The following is a 13,625-nucleotide window of genomic DNA, read 5'->3' on the forward strand; positions in this document are numbered from 1 at the left end:
CTCCCTCTCCCTCTCTCTCTCTGTGTACTGGTTCACGTTTTGTCCCAGGTATTTTTGCGTGGAGTCTTGCGCTTTTACCACATGGCTTCAGCTACTGTTCATTGTCACAATTACTTTGCATGGCTTTCTGTCTTGGCACATTTGCTGGGTGATAGACCCTGGGGAAACACATGACTCCGAGCAAGTTGTGGGGTACGTGCTCCTGTCAGGGAATGAGGAGGATTGAAAAAAATTAAAGGTGGAAAAGCTTTTCTTTTAAAAGCAAGGGGACTTTTCTTTCATGAAACAACCAGTTTCTTCTACCTAGAGGAGGCTATTATGTTTTTCCTTGCCTTTGAGCTTGTGACTGCTGCAGCTGGAGATGGGAGAGCAGCTGATCAAAAAGCCACTCCACTTGTAAAGACTCACAGGACAGGGGCATAACACTACAGACTTCAAAAGAAACCCCTTCTCTAAAACTGCACATACCAGTTTATCCTAAGACTATGAAAGCATAAAAGATTGTATTTTCATTTGCATGGTTTGCTGATTTTTATTTGGCAGCTACAATAACAACAGGCTACAGTGAGCCCATAAAACAAAGTGAGAACAGCAGCTCGTTTTTGTGGCAGAATGTAATGGCTATGGCTAAAGGGCTTGCATAATTCATCTTAAACCCTTATGCCTCTATTTATTGACTTTTAAATGAAAATTAAACTCTTAGAGCCATAAGGAGGCTTCTGGTATCTGAAACAGGATTTTGATGATGATATTTTTATCTGACACTACCAGCTGAAAGCTCCTATCAGGAATTGGCTGAGCAGGGCTGGGTGTCCCCTCCCCAGCCTGCTCTTGGTGTAGCACCAAGGCCTTTGGAGACCCAGGGTGGAGGGATTGACTGGCTGTACTTGGGAGTCTGACCCGAGAGGTGGCAACAGTAAGTTGTGTTTCCATGATGGGAGGATGGTCATTGAGGCAACTGGCAAGACACCACCTTGACACCTTGACAAAGTGAAAAGGTGAAGAAAACCTGAGGTATCTGATTTCCTCAAAGGCAGCTTATGGTAGTATCAGGTATGATGCCTTTCCTAATACACAAGAAGACAAAAGATTCAGCTAACCATACTGTTAGGGCAGACAAAGGATTTTTATTTCCCAGAAGCTTTTAGAAGGTTATTTTGTTTGTTTCTCAGATTTTGCTGTGATGTATCATTTCCCCCTCTTCTTTATTCTCCTGAAGATAGAGCAGACTCAGGAAGTGATTTGCTGCTTAGGGAAGTGTCCTGCCTCCAAGCTGACTTACATAGTAGGACATATGGCATAAGTTATATTTGGACAGATGTGAACAAGTAGTCAGTAGATTTGATAAGATTCCTTATTTAAACTAACTTGCACAGTGTCACTGTTCTACCGTCTTTCTCTCCTTCTTCAATCTGATCTTTTGCTGGTTTCAAGAATTTTAAATATACATTACAGCCAACTAGTTTGTAAGGCTTTAAATGCATTTAAGAGCATTCAGTCATGACAATAATGTCAGATTTTCTCCCCACTATGATTGGCAAATATCTGTTTTTCATGATAAAGCAGTCACAGATGATACATTGTATAAGTTGCGAGCTCCAAGTGATTAATCAGACAGCCAAACTCCACGCAAATGATTCTCATAGATTTGTTTAATTTGGCTGCTAATGCTCCTGTTTCACTGGTGTGGAGTTGAGGCACAAAGTAGTTCTGTACCTCACATGGGTAATATTGAAATAAAATCTAAAAAAAAAATAGGATTGAATTAATTTCAAGAGGTCATGTAGTTCATCTCCCTGCCTGGATCGCTGTCAGAATCATCTGTATCTGGGCTGTTTCTGGCTAATGCTGGTCCATCCTGTGTTTGGAAATCTCCAGTGGAGGAGACCCCACTATCCACTCAGGGAGCTGTTCCCTCTTCTCCATTAGCCTTTCCAGAGATAATATTTTTCCTGGTGTCTCCTTGCACGTATTGTTCTAAGAAGCTTCTTACTTCTGTCCATCCCAGAGTGGTCATGCAGAAGAGTTTATTTCCTTTGCACATTAATAGCTCACGTGCTGGAGGCCAGCCATCATACTTTGTCCAGCTTTGTCTTCTGTAGGTTAAACAGCCCTACATGTTCCTTGTAGATCATGTTTCTCACATTGTATTTAATATTTTTCAGCTTCTAGTTGGTCCACATCCTTTGTGGCCATGCCCTAGCTATGGATCCTGTATTTACACAATTTATTATTCCTTCCAAGGCAGAACATTTTGCTTTCATCCTAATTGCCATGCGCCCAGCTCTTTTGGTCCATTTTCCAGTATGCCGGGACCATTTTGAATGCTTCTTTCCTCCAGTGTGCTTACAGCTCAGTCCAAGATGGTTCATCTGCAAATTTAGGAGTTGTATTTTTAAGCTGTTTATCTGTATCATTAATGAAAAAAATGAATTGTATCAAATCTAGGTCAGCTATCTGGAGAACGAGACTCAATGTAGCCCTTCAGTTTGGCAGTGAATTTTTGGTAACGATCCGATGTGTGTGGCTTTTCAGCCACTCTTGCCACCACTGATTGGTTCTGGCTTGAGCATGTTCCCCGGTTTAGTCACAAGTGCACCAAGCAGGGCCAGGCAAACAGCCTGGCTGAAGGCAAGACACATTGTTGATTACCTCCCCTTCTTTCCAGACCTCTTAACCAGTTTCAGAGAGGAACTGGTTTTGTTTAACATGCTTCATTCATGATTAATCAGTGTGAACCGATACTCATCTCCTTGTCGTCTTCTAGGTGGTTTTAATATGTTTAATTATTAAGTTTGGTAATTGGCCCATAATTCTCTTTTCATCTTCTGTTAAGGAAAAAATACCTCACTTGTCCTCCATAAGTTGTCAAAAATGGTTCCTACTGATCAGCATATTACTTCAACCAGCCCTTTGCCATCAAGAGGATGAAGGATAAGTACAATACAAACGAAGAAATTATGAACACCTTATGAATTACTTAATAGAAACTCTTTGGTGGTGCAAAGGAGGGGTTGCAGTGCAGCCTTTTATCCCAACACATCACTTTCTCACCAGCCTGAGCAGAGCCCACTCCCTCACGTTAGCTCTTAAACCTCAGCTCTGCAAAATTAAACTTTCCTAGTGTGTTATAACTCTCAAAAGATAGCGTGGGTGGGTGAAAGATGCATTCCTCAAGGCTTGAAAATAGATGTAAGTGGATATTTGGCATAAAGCTAACAAAAAGAAAAGCCATGGAAATGTATTAAATTGCTATGAAAATAGGGTTTAACTGCCAGTGGTGGTTCAGCCCACGGGTCAATAACTTGACCTAATGCTCACCTTTTAGGTACAGGCATGTGCTGCATAAGCATATGTGCCATTTTAATTTCCAACACCACTTTTTAATGGTTAAAAGCTAATTAAAACATACAGTGGCATTTTGAATCAATATAGCGTATGGACTGCTGCAAATTCTCTCATCAGGCGTGTTGCCCTCAGGAAGCAGCATTAACTTCAACAGCAAAATAGGGCTGTGAGCTCATTAATCATCACGCTCACAGACAGTCTGGGAGGCAGTGGCAGCAGCTCTGCATCTTTCTGGTGGTGAAGATTGGATACAATGGTTAGACATGTGAAATGTTTCACAAACATTAACTATTACAGCCAACTGTCTTTGAAATTGGCATTTATCCCCTCAGCTTTTCAGATTAAAAGGCAGAAATGGGACCATGAGGTGGATTTTTTTCAGGCAGTGAATAAGAGTCAGGGTGCTATAAGAGCTCAGCAAACTTATGTCCTAACTCTGAAGTCCTCTTATTTCCCTTATTTCAAAAAAGAAAACCCCCAAAACACCATGTCCCTCCATAGCCGCTTAAAATACATGGATAAGAAAAATGTAAGATAAAGGAGGGAAGTGGAAAAATAGTTGAGAAGAAAGAAAAGGAAAATGGGAATCAGAGGTAAACCTAAGATTAAAAGTGATTAGGCAGTAAAAGGGAGGAAATTGGTTTATGTGTGTAAATGTAGTCTTCAGTGCCTGTGAGAAGCTTTGTGCTAACCTTCAGAGCTCTCTGCTTTGGTACAAGATGCTCACTGAAACTGAAAACATACGCCCTTACAGCCCCTGTGCCCCTGCTCTTCAGTCACATCAGCATTGGTGGCTCACAAGAACAGAGCAGAAAAGTGTTCTCAGACTCCTCTGTCCTAATCTTGCTGGCCAGTTTTAGCAGATGCCCTCTGAAGCAAAGGTTCACAGACTCTTTTGTGCTAAAACTTCCCCAGCTGTGGCAGTTTTGTCCTTACTGCAACCACTTTTGTGTAGTGTCTGATGAGCAACTTTGGAGACATACAGGTAACACTGGTAGTGTGACCCTGCAAAATGACTAGTACCTGGTTTTCCTGGGATGTGTTGATGACCAGAAAGAGAACCTGAATCTTGGCTCTTAGCTTTGTATAGGATTGAGTCACACAAGTTCCAGCACAGACTCTTTTTATTCGGACTTCATGAATAAAAGCATTCAATTTTTTCTTTCCATCGAGTCTTTTTTTTTTAGGTTTAGGGCTTTTTGCTGGGTGTGTACACTGCAAAAGAAGTTAGTGCCCTCCTGAACCAGTTTGAATTGAGGATGGACAGTCAAACTGGGGACATAGCAGTGCTCTTTATTTTCCTCCTGCACTCTCTTCCTGCGGTCCATCAGACCCCTCTCCTGCACTGTTGAGGAGGAGGGGAGCACTTTGTGCTGGCTCTAGCTGTGTGAGCTGGCCTGTGCATGTAACTTCTTCTGGGGGCACCATGGTGTGATTGGGGACCTTCATAAAATCTGGAGACAGCATGCAGAAACGTTAGTGATTGACGAGGACTGAAGAAGTGCCAGGGAAGAGAGAAGCTTCCAAATAAAGTGAAGTGCTAAAGGAGTGCAGGCTGCACATGTCTGACACTGCTGCTGCCTCACGGGGCAGGGACGTTCCCTCTGGTCATGCAGGAGGAAATATCTGCACAGACCACAGCACAGTGCAGCTTCTGGCATCACATTCACCGTGTTCTCCTTCATCTCTGCCCCACACACATCCATTGGTCCCACTTCCCTGCATACTGGAGTTTATTTTTGTGCCAGGCAGCAAGTTTCATACCTCCTACTTTCCCCTCTAGAGCCATAGAGCTTTTCTTTTTTTCTCGAGAGCCCCTGAGAGCTTTCTCCTTTTTGAGGTGCTAGAGGCCTCACTTCTGTGGTCCTTTTTCTTTTTAAGCAATTTTTGATCAGACCACAGAAGAAAGATCTCGGGGGAGAGGTAGGTGCAGAGCTAGGAAAGGGGGTTGCCTGTGGGAGCTGGCACGGTGATTCAAAGGCACCTTTCCTCAGACTGTTTCAACAGCTTATGGGCTTCTGTTGGGGGGTCAGATATGGCCTGAGGGCAGCTGCTCAAAGAGGTCTGTCCTGCCATGGTGAGGCTTCAATATTAACCCTAAATTAAATGGAGCCAGCGTTCACAGGACCATCCAGGCAGGAGAAGAAAATAAGAGAGTGTAACATAAGAGGGCACAGGAGAAGGATTTTGCTCTGTAATGGCAAATTACCCACTCAAAAATAACATAAAAAGGGAGGAAAAAATTAACAAATAAAGTCTGCACATTATTTTAAATCACAGAAGTGTCAAAAATGGTAATGCATATATCAAGGCTGCCCTAATGTAGCTTTAATTTGCATGCCATTGGCATTGATTTGATGTGAATATTTACTCTCCTATTCAATTAAGAAAATCCATAACTGCCACCATATTTTAATGTTAATGTATTTTTACACAGCTCTGTGTTTACCTTATTTTCTCTTCTATAACATTAACACTTTTTTTTTGTTAAAAATGTGTGAAAGATTAATTTGTAGAATGACGGGATATGTGGGTGTGTAGCACAGGCCAGATGGAAGGGGTGTAACATGACAGTTTTCTTCTGTGGCTTCGTTTTGTTTTTATTGTTGTAAGCGAGCAAAGTATAACTAAAATTATCATTTCTTCTCTGGGCAAAAAGAACTAAGTGGTAAGTTCCTCTTTTATTCCCCATGGCTCTCAGTGCTCCCATGCAGCTGCAACCCTGTTCAGAATAGCTGACAGGTTGATAAATATTTGTCTAAAACTTCAGCTTATGTATTTGAAAATCACTGTGATTTAAAGAAGAGAATTTGTACTCAGGCTCCATAATTCCACATCTATGGAACAGATCTGAATTCGGATTTATTCATAAACAAGAACAATTTTGTGAGACTTATTAGTCTTCTCTTGGCTGGTAAGGGTGAAAACAGGTACCCTTAATGCTGAAAAAAGAAAGAAAAAGGAAAAAAAATCTATCAAAGACAAAGCCTTTTTAGTCTATAAAGCTATCCATTCAAGAAAGCTTTTTAATTGTTGAAAGAGGGCTGTTCCAAGGCCAAATTCTAATTTACACATAAGTATTGTAGGAGTTTAGTATAGTAAATGTCCTTATTGAAGAATAAAGCAATTAGCACAGTAACTTGCTGTCATCTGGCACGTAAAGGCATTCCAAGAAAAAAGTTAAGTGTTGAGGAAAGGAGAGAAATTCAGGACAGCATGTGGGAGAGGAATATGGAGGCTCCTTTTTATGCCACTCAGGAGAAAAGGAGGGGAGAGAAAACCCACTGCAGACTTAATCTGTTCCCTTACCTCATCACGAATTGACCCAAGTTTCTTCCCTTCTTCCCTTCTTTCAAGGGAAGGAGGGAAAAAATGCAGCCATACCTAAGGTCTTTCTTAGAGGCTAAAATCCTGAAACCACGATACCATAAGCAATAACTGTATGTTTTGCATCCTCATCCACAAATGCTTATTCTGCCCTGTAAATTTGCCCATGAACACACATGTCCTTCAGGAGCTTTGCTGTTACTCCAGTCTTCTGTGTCAGTGCTACCCACTCTCTCATATATGGGAAATCATCCCCTTCAAATGCAGGGGGATGACCCTTATAATGGTCATTCTTTTTTTTCCCCCTCAGTATATCCACACAAATCTCTTGGCTCTGCTTAAATGTCTTGCAAGTGCACCTGATGAAACATCTGTGATCTTTAAACAGGCACCCAGCACTTTCTTCTGTCTAAGAGATACACCCCACCAAAAATGCTGCAATGTTTGCTCGTCAAAAGACCTTTTTGCTTGTCATTTCGACCACTTTTGGTGTGGGTGCAGTTATATGTGTACCAGCAAAAGTGCCTATTTTCCTCCAGTTCTCTTGACTGACAAAAAGGAAGGTTTGCTCATGTTTCAGGCAAACAAGTTGTTTTAGTTTAGCAATAATCACAGGTTTCAATTCAGAACAGAAATTTCTGAGAAGTCAAAAGCAGTGGAATTGGAGCATTATAGTTCAAATAATTTAGCAATAATTTATTTTTCAACTGTTTGAGTAATATTCAATCCTCCCAACCCTCTTACTGCAGATGGAGGATTACTCCATTTTGAATGTTTTGTCCACTCTAAATTGTTGGATCTTTTTTGGGTGATTTCATAAGTAAAAATAACAAGGAGTTTGCCAATTTTTCTATGAAAATACTGCTTTCTGTTAGTGTCATAACACTAATCTGGGGTTTGCTGAATCAAGAGTCCCTTTTCTTTTTTCTCCTACCCATATACATTTTCAAACATTATCAGGTTTATGCCCTAAATTTAATTGACTGATAGCAGTTTTCTACTTTTCTCTTTCGTATTTCCTCCAAAATTAAGCTTTCCAAGGCTGTTAGCAGTCATAACTTCTCTGGCTTATGAGCTCTTTGCTGTTTAACCTCAGTTATGTACATAGAGGTACAGGAACTTACTGCAGAGCCACCAGCAGTTTATCTGGTCTGTTTTGGGCTTGGTGTCACTGGGATGTTTTGCTCCTATGTCACAATATGAAGTCATATCTAACACTGAGGAAGTGATGCAACTGCAAGAAATGGGCAAATGTGGGAGCAGGCTGTGGTTGTTGGCATTGCACATCACCCCTTTACACAATATCAGTTCAAAACTGGGTTTGTAGAGGTGCAGGGGCTTTTGGGCACTGTTTTTGCAGCTCCTACCCAGAGCTAAGTGGTGAAGTGCAAGGGCATCTAGTGCTGTAGTCACCAGACTCCCAATAGGCAGGTAAGATTCACCCAAATGCAGTTTATATGGCTGCTCATGCTAGCCCTGTGTCTTGTGAGCCCAATCCATTCATCATCACAGATCATCACAGAATGGCTTGGGTTGGAATGGGCCCTAAAGATCACCTAGTTCCAGTCACTCTGCCATGGGCAGGGACACCTTCCACTAGACCAGGTTCCTTAGAGCCCATCCAGCCTGGCCTTGAAGACTTCCACGTAGGATGGAAGAGGTGAGCTTAGTGAATGTCAACAGAGAGGGGCAAGTGAAGCCTCCCTCAGCTGGAGACAGGGAGAAAACCAGAAAATAAGACGAGGTGCCACTGTGTTTGCACTTCCTCTACAAAGACCCCTTGCTGCTTTGGGTGTCTGTCAGGGGCTGGTCAGTGTTACTTAAGTGCACACAGCAATGAGCATTAGCAAGAATAACTATCAGGAAGCAAAGGCTGCCTGTTTCCAGATAACTTTGTGCATCTCGACTCTGAAGGAGGTGCTGGAGCTACTTCCTCTGTGCCCACTGGCTTCCACCCACTCCTGAGGATACAGCAGGTGTTGGATCAGGAGATAACCACAGGAACAAACCACATCAGCAGGCAGGAAGGTATGTTTGCCTGGGGAGACCTTTTGCAATTAAAACTAGGTAAAACAAGCAATACCCATAACAAACAAAAGCTTCTTAGCCCAGGGGGTTTGACATTTTCCCTGTGTCCAGGCAGGGAGCCAAGCTGCCTTACAGACGTGCTTCCCACATCTTCCCAGTCACTTCACCCTGCCTCTCCATTCCTTTGAGGAAGAAGAAAAGCTGGAGTTGACTCCCTGTTTAACAAAGCCATCTTATGTCATGCAACGCAGTACATGCTCTGCAGGTACACCTTATTCTTTCACTTGGCTGTTTTGGGGTAATAATTCTTCTCCCCTTCAATCACACCCACTTTTTTTGAGATACTATAGCTTGGTTCCTGTTCAAAGGGGACTGAAACCTAGGTGGTGGACCGTGGGTTTAAAAACTAGCTCTGTCAACACTACTTATGTCAGTCATTGACTGCATAATTGTCTGACTTCATATGGATAAGTAGGTTTTAGTTACTGACTGCTAATATTAACAAAAGGGATCTTCTTTTTCCTTCTTAAAAATTCCCAAGAAAACCCACATTTCATCATCAAAACCTCATTGCTGGGTTTTTTTGTGTGTTTTTTTTTGTTGTTGTTTTTTTGTTTGTTTTTTTTGTTTGTATGTTTTTTGTTTGGTTGGTTGGTTGGTTGGTTTTTTGTGGTTTTTTTTTTTGTTGTTGTTTTTTGTGGTTTTTTTTTTTTTTTTTTAAATAAAAGAAGAACCTAAAGTGAGAAATCTGTTTTCAAAGCTGTTAAGACAGTCACAGTGAGACTTTGAGGATGAACAGGTACAGGGGTACAGAAGAAAAAATATGCATTTCGTCACTGTAAAAATATAAACAAACTCTGCCAAAAACCAGAGTACTGGAGGAAAGCAAGCAGACTATCAAGCTGCATAACCTTATCTACTGCCATCTTCATACCTGATGTACAGGATTTAAATCAGTACTGACAATATTGGTTACGCAGCACATTTTCAAAAAACTGATTTATTGGGTGGGGTTTTTTTCTTCATTTTTGTTTTGTATGTTTACCACAGCTGCCACAGGGCTGTCCTTGCTCTATAGATGCAGCTGAGCATGCCGAGAGGTGCTGAATGCCACGCTGCTCTAAGTCCTGAGGATTGTGGAAATGGCCAGCTGATCAACCTGATCAACCACAGCCTCACCTGGGCCACTCTCAGGAAGTGGGGCCACTTGGAGCCCCTGAATACAGCAGTGCCCAGCAGCCCAAATGGGAGATTTACCATTTTCTCTCTTTGCTTACTCTCCTCAGACACTGGCACTGTCCTGGGCTTAGGCACCTGGCTCCAGGACAGGTGGGGACATCTTCCAGGTCTTCTGTATGACTGGGGGGCTCATGTCTGTCATGGCAGTTCTTAGTGGAGAGGCTGGACTGTGGCCCAGAGCCAGGACAAAATGCTTGATTTTAGTACTTTTTGCAGATTTGTGTGGTTGCTTTTAATTATTAGATTGTATTTTCTTGCTAACAAAAATTATTTTCAGCCTTTTTTCTACTGGCTGATCTTATTTTGTCTCCAGTCATCATAAAATGCTAGAAATACCATGATGCAGAGGTTTCTTGTGTGTCAGTCCTTACTAGCAGCCAGGTTTACAAGAAGTCACATCCTCTTTCCAAGCTCAAAAGTCAAATTGACTGATTTTAGCAAGAGGCTGAAAAAACATTGTGCACATCTCTAAAAACTATTCCTTGCCCCAACCCAATGAACAAGCATTTCTCAAGGCTGAGCAATAGTGTCATGCATTCAAAATATTCTCTGCCAAGGATTTTGTTCACCTGATGATGGACAAAGACCTCTGGGAACTGGCCACAGCCAGAACTTTCCCACTTTGCTGAGAACATGGGGCTACTAATAATTCCAGGGAAAAGAATGAACAAAGAGACTCCACTGAAATAATCTCTAAAGAAATACAGAATTTACCTCTGTTCCTTTATTTTTAAAACATTGGATGCCAGAACATTGCTGTTTCTTCAAGACCTTACTCAGCCAGGGTGGGTGACTGCACCCTCACTCTGCCACCTGCCAACCCTCACTGGGGTGGGAGCCAGGAAGCAAGACCTAGCCCAGCCACCTCACTTCTGGAGAAACAATGGACAGAGCTCATGTGGAATATGATAATTTGTTGATATGCTCCATAAAAGTTGACAGTCTCAGACAGCATCCTCTGTGTTCAGACTGGGTTTTTTGGGAATGATGAGATGAGCTACAAGGAAATGACCTGGAAGGCACTCTGCTTCAACTGTCGTGCAAAGAGGAAGGGCTATAAAAGCATTAAGCCTGCCTTACCTGCCACCAGCTCACCAGCAAATCTGTGTGTTCTTCAGTGACATGGGTGTTTCCCTATTAGAACCTCAAGAAAAAAGATCCAGTCATGGGCTAGGACTTGGGATGTGGTCTAGGCTCTGCCCTCAGCAGACACCCTGTGGCATGCCTGACCTCGGTAAAGGAGGCTCCAGTCACCAGAGCTGTGCTCTGCAGAGCTGCTTAGGGGGTTCTCAGATCAGACAGCAATGAGCTCCACAGAAAAGCTTATAAATATATTTAATTTATGAACATTTACTGTATGCTGCACACTGAAATCTGCCAACACTAATCCAAAAGAATTACACATTTTAGACCTGAACATAACATACTGTATGCAGTAACTCACATCAGAGCAACCCATATGCTACTGTTAATGTGCCAACTGACACATGTTAAGCCACAAACATAAGAAAGGATTGGATTTCAACTGCATTTTTTGTATTTCAGTTATTCCTCGGGTCCATTATTTTTATTCACCATTACCTTCTCTCCTCTCTCCAGACAGACTGTTCTCCCTAATACATCTTCCACTGCCCTACCAGATTTTCTGCTAGGTAGAAACTGCCCCGGAGACAAAGGGACTAACATAAGCACATAGGCCAGGAAGCACAGAAATAGCACCCCCCCTGCAATAATCTAGGTCACTTAATAGCCTACTTTCAGGGTTCTCAGTGAACCCTGTACCCACTCCTGCTAGGCAAAGAGAAACCCTGAGAAGAAGTGGGTGGATGAGTAGACAGCCAGCCATCCCAAGTGTCAGATCTGACTCCTTGGGAGAGATGCATCGAGGATGCTCTGACAGAATGTGTCTGAGCTGGAGGCAAATGTTTCTGTATTACATTCATGACACAAGAGTTCTGCCACCTTGCAATATGTGTGCGCCGTTGCTGCTTGATGGTAATAACTGGATTTTTCCAGGGAGTCAGTGAAAGCACCCCAATGCCGTTACAATAATTAGGTCTCAAGATTTCTTGAGCTAGGATAATCCCCCAGAAATCAGTAAGTTTTACATAAGGCAAGTCAGGAGCAACTGTGGGAGTCTTGGAGCATAAATGTGCCCCATGTAGTAGGGAAGAATCTGCTTCTCACCTTCCAGGTTTGTCAAGGTGTGATACCAGCAGTCAGAATGTACGACAAAGGACCAAACTGCCACCAGCTTCAGTTGTCCTCCCCAGCGAGCCAAACCCATAGATTTGCATGGGTTTAGTACCAAAAATTGTGTGAAGGATGCAATTTCATTATGTAAGTAGCAGGGTTTAAAATAGGAAAACCAAAAAGAAGACAAGAGCACATGTCATCATGCAGATTTAAACCACAAACTTTCAGTTACCTTATCAGATAAATACTACTTAGGGAAGCAACTAATGTATTTTATGTAGGGCAGCTACTGAAGAGGATCTGACAGAGAATTAAGTGATAGATTCCGCAAGTATTTGGCAATGCGTCAATAACGTACTGGAGAAATCAGACTCTTGAGTATCTTCTTGATTAAAGGAAAGCAGCTGCTGGAATCTCAGGACTTGAAAAAGTGGCTAAATGTGACATGTGAGAAACCAGAATTTATCTCCCTGCTAAAGCTGACCTAGTGTGAATTGTGAAATGAAGGAAAGAATAGCTGGCCTGTGTTTAAGGTAGGAGGTGAGACCACACAGTAAAAATGTCTTCCAGTGCATGGGTAGAGAGACCATGATGCACATAACCCCAGCCTTTACATCAACATATTCCTATGGATTATTTGCATCCTCTTTCTTTCTTTCTCTGTCCTTTCGGCCTGTGTGGGAAATGCTGTGTAACTCACAGCGGCATGTGCTGCGAAAGCTAATAATACCCTGGAGATGATGGAAATAGCATCCTTGAGGTAAGAGCTTGCACTTTAATTTCAGCACTGAGAAATCTTATGGGATTCCCTTATTCAGAGTCATATACCTCACTCTTTTCTAGAAACTTCAAAGTCTTTTATGTTAAAGAACCCTTTCATCATGTCCTCAGACTGGCTTAATTAAATTTAGGAGACTACTGCATTTTTATAAAATAAGCAGAAAAGTGCCTGCCATTTAGGCAGAGTCCTATACATAATTTTATTTTTAATATTACTCCAACTTTTATGTCAAAAATGCATATAAGATTTGGATGTGATTACAAAGCCTAAACCCAAAGAGATTAGGCATGTTGATAGCCCTGCTCATGAAAGTCTGCAGGATCCAGACATTTAAGACAGTTCTAAATATTAGACAGAGGGCTATCTATTAATACTAATTTTAATTTGATAAAAATATTTCCCCAAACTCTCTTTCTAATCAGTAAAGAGGGAGGTACTCCCCTTAAGCCTCTTCATTAGACCTGTGGTCCACAGCTCTGCCCAGCTTGGGGTCCAGGACAGGACATCCTGTCTTGCCGTTTCCATAAGGGAAACAAAGCAGAGAATAGCTGCTGAGCAACGTAGATCTTGCAGAAGTGTTTGGAATAGGCTAGCATGAATCCTCTCCACAGTATGTTTGACACAATGCCTGGTTTTTATGCCTAAAGTATGTGTTGGGGGAGGCGGGACAGGAGTCACCACACACAGTAAATATTTGAAGTTCAGT

The sequence above is a fragment of the Vidua chalybeata genome, chromosome 3, assembly GCF_026979565.1.
Source record: "Vidua chalybeata isolate OUT-0048 chromosome 3, bVidCha1 merged haplotype, whole genome shotgun sequence".
Lineage (NCBI taxonomy): Eukaryota > Metazoa > Chordata > Aves > Passeriformes > Viduidae > Vidua > Vidua chalybeata.